The sequence below is a fragment of the Rosa rugosa genome, chromosome 6, assembly GCF_958449725.1.
Source record: "Rosa rugosa chromosome 6, drRosRugo1.1, whole genome shotgun sequence".
NCBI classification, from domain to species: domain Eukaryota; kingdom Viridiplantae; phylum Streptophyta; class Magnoliopsida; order Rosales; family Rosaceae; genus Rosa; species Rosa rugosa.
Window position 1 is genome coordinate 1,051,291 of NC_084825.1, and position 4,473 is coordinate 1,055,763.

The following is a 4,473-nucleotide window of genomic DNA, read 5'->3' on the forward strand; positions in this document are numbered from 1 at the left end:
CTTTTCTTTACCGGTATTTATATTTCCTGCACTTTACATTACCGTTCTTTAATTACATTCTAGCAATTTATCTTTTCGCTTGTTACTTTGCTTCACTTTATTTCCTATGGTTTACATTCATGTTCTGTACTTTGCATGCACTTTCTTTTATACTATTTATGCGTTGTTGTTTACTTTGCGTTATTTACTTTATGCAAATATTAAGAAAATCATAAAAAGAATCATCGTCACCTCACTTTCACATTCACTCACCGAGTTACACAGCAAGGAGACTGTGGCTAGGTAAGGTCGATCCATGCTAAAGTTCTTGCATCCAAGGCAGAGAGAACCCAGAGACCTAGATCGATCCTTCCTCGGCCCACAATCAATTAATCAAAAGTCAGATCGGCGCAAGATCTACAAATAGAACAAAACCTCGTTTAGCCTCCCAATTGCGAGTTACCACGCCCGCGCACACATCACCACACCAGAAGGACACGTGTAAGCCAAAGAAGACCTCAGTCCAGTGACACATGGCCGAGACGATTTTTGAGCGAACATCAAGTCAAAAGATAAGGAGGCTAGTGGCTAGAATATGTTTGTTGCTTGGCTTGATGAGAGTTGTCAGCCAAATAGCCACTCTTAAGTATAAGGGGTACAAGTAATAGTATAGAGATTTAAGAATGATTGTCGAGCCCACGAGGATTGAATTTCTTTCACTAGCTAGGGGTGTGAACCTAATGAGAGCTAGATTATGCAAATGTACAATCCCGAACCTAGAATCACAAGGAAATTTAGGCTCATGGTAAGTATGTACAAGTTGGAGTAGTGATTTGATTTTGATTTTTGTAGATAGTTTTGAATTGAAAACAACTAGATGCTCAAATGTAAACTAAATTACTCTAAACTCAACTAGTGATCTAATGGATGAAAGTTAGGATTTGGATTGTCTAGCACTAACCTCCCTTGCAAGTATTGAAACATATCAATATGAATGATTCTAAATTAATCAACCAATTTCTCTACTTGCATCCCTCTAGGGTATGACAAGGGACATGCTCATTTTGTGATATTAAGAAACTCCTCTTGGGTGTAGTACTTAACTATACTTAAGTCATGCATTTCAATCCAGTTAGATATCTAGTGCATAAAGTTTAGAGATCATGAAGAAATCATGCAAACCACCAAGTTTATCTCAAAGTGATTGTAATTCACAACCTTTACATGCACACCTAGTGTGTTTTCATGCTTTAACATTCAAAAATTACCAAGCTTTAAATATTATACCATGACATGGCAAACACACATACTCAAAGTGGTAAAGTTTAAGCATATGCATTCAACTCTTGAACTAGCATGTAGGCATGTTAAAGAAAATTGCATCACATCATATTATAACATCAATTCATACAAGATTGGCTAGGGTTGAAAGAAAGTAACAACTAACTCATACTCATAGAAATTAGCATCAAATATCTAATATACATCAAGGTAAATTAAATAGTTAAGCTTGCAAAATTGATGGCTAGATCCTCCTTGTTTTCCTTGATTGCTCCTTGGATCCTCCTTGATGGTACATGGAATGAATGGATTATGAACTTCTTGTTGATGATGAATGAAATGGAGATGAAGATATGGTGTTCCTTTGGCTAACTTTGAGTGGTAGTGATGGAGTTTATTGTGGTGGAAGATGGTAGTTGTGGTGGTGATGATTGAGGAGATGGAGTAGTATGTGTATTATGAGTTTGGGTTTTGGGAGGTGGAGATGGAGATGGAGGTTTTGTGGTGGAGATGAAGAGAGAAATGAGATGTAATGGGGTGGTATGGGTGATGCTTTGTTGAATGGGGGAAGAGATGATTATATAGGAAAGAGAGAGGTGTAAAAGAGGGTGAGAGAAAACAATCAAAATAAAGAAAGATTTTATCTTTTTGTGAGATCAGTAAAAATATTGCATTCTTCTTATTCGATGCTGATGATATAGACCTTTATTCTTTCTTGGAGCATTTTCTTCTGCTTGTTATTCGGATGTTTAACTGTTGGCATCCCTAGTTTAAACCTGACCAAGAGCCATTCTACTGACAATGATAGATAGGGCAGTTCTGTACTTTTGAAATCCATACTGCACCTTGCCAGTAGTTATACTTGGTGAGAAGTTTATCTAGGGACATGTCATATGTAAAGCCCTGAACCTAGGCCTGCATATGGAAAATAGATTTTATATCAATGCTGAATGAGGAGGCTTCAAAGCGTTCATTCAGGTCTTTTAGGGAACCAGCGTTTATGATCCTATTGTGATTAACTGGCCACGGATAAAATCAGTGAATATATGAATGTTATATTTTGTATTATACATGTCTTGTTAATGTTTTGCATTATCAATAGAACTATTACTCTTAAACCAATTTGGAAAGTTTCCCTCATGGACTCTGCAGGGTTGGTGTTAATAGGACTGTAGCTTTTTCGGGATGGTCTTCAACTCTTTATTGCTCGAGTCAGACTAATTTTGGTGATGTTTTGGGCATTGATTCTCACAGATTTTCTTAATGTTTTTGGCTTCTGAATCGAATCCCTAATTGTGAGATATGGTGCTAATACTAATATATTTTCCTTTTCTTTTCTGTTAAAAAAAAAATTTGGGTACCAATTCATTTTACTAACTCTCATCTCTTCTCTTATCAGATCATACCAAAAGTGATGATATGTTGGCTAGGGCATGAATCCTGGTGAGGAAGCAATGATCCACATTCCTGATGGATTAAAGGAAGACTGTATATTTAGATTCATAATTAGCAGTGGTCAATGGACGATTGCTGAAGTGGGTGTTTTTGTTGTAGTCATGATCTATTCTAAATTGAGAGATTATGAACATTTTTTCTGTTTAATGGAAGTCATGGATTGTGCGTTATGCTTAAGTGTTGAATTTTGATTTATCAGCTGTAACGGTTAGTTGACTGCTCGAATAGATGCCCATTGAGAAATTCAATTTTTTTTAAAATATAATTTTATAGAGTCACCAATCAATTTTTGGGACTCACAATTTACTCACTATTTTTTTGGTTGGTAAGTTTGTTGGGTCTTTGTCACGCCAGCAAAAGAGACCAACAACAATTAGTGTCTAAAACCGTGCCTACTGATCATCACCACTAATCAATGGTGTCCATTGATCTAATTCACACCATTCAAAATGGTGTGTGAAGCCCACTTTTGTGGTAGAGACCATGCCCATGAAGGCCAAGACTTTACTAACTGATTGATCGATCCTGTGGATTACGTACTCAGAAATCAGAATTCATTTCAAATACTTATTATTAAAAACAATGATTACATGGGAGAACGATAGGAGTTCAACAGAAAATGATGAACGACTATGGGAGTTGCCGTTAACGATTTGTTTTTTTTGGGTTTGCTGTTTGCTGCTGCTTCTGTATCATCAGAGACCTGTGACGATTGGCACGAAGCAGTTGAGAAAACAAACATCTTTCTGTTTCCTTTTATCAAATAGTTTTTCTAAAGTCGTTGTATGAGTTTAGCCGATATAAACTGATGAGAATATATGAAGGAAGGCCATAGGATTAAGCGAACAAGATTGTTGATGTGTATCAATTAATAATTCGATCAGTTAGGTATTAATTTAATGGATTAAATACTGTTTTGTCCTTGAACTTTTACTGAGGAAAAAAAAAATACTTCAGTCTCTGTCCCTCTAATTTCACATGTTTAATCCTTATACTCTCAATTTTGGACCAATAGGTCCATTCCGTTACTCTCCATCCAAAAACTTTGTTAAATTACTGACATGGCATTCCTTCCACACCAAAATATCTATTATATCCTCACTTACTCTTTTTTTTTTTTTAATTTATAACTGCATTAAAGCTAGTACGGTTCAGGTTGAACAGATTCAGTTTGTCCATTAATTTAAGCAAGTTAGATACCTTAAACATCATCAATTTGGCTGAAAATTTGCAGAGATGATCTATATATTAGTACCTAAAGCGAAGCTCCGCTCTGGATAGGATATGTATATGTGTGTGTGTGTGTGTGTAGGTACTAATATATAGATCATCTCTGCAAATTTTCAGCCAAATTGATGATGTTTAAGGTATCTAACTCGCTTTGTGTGAAGTTCGAGTTTTCGGTCCGGTCGCATATTCACTTCTCGACCATTCAGGTTTTAGGTACTAGTGTATAGATCATCTCTGCAAATTTTCAGCCAAATTGATGATCGTTAATCAATTGATAACTGCTTTAAAGCTAGTACGGTTCAGGTTGATAGATTCAGTCCAGACATTGATTTAAGCGAGTTAGATACCTTAACGATCATCAATTTGGCTAAAAATTTGCAGAGATAATCTATACACTAATACCTAAAAACTGAACGGTCGAGATGTGGATATATGACCGAAAAGTGACCCTATCCAGAGCGGAGCTCCGCTTTGAAATTAATGTGTGAAGTTCGAGTTTTCGGTCGCATATCCACATCTCGACCGTTC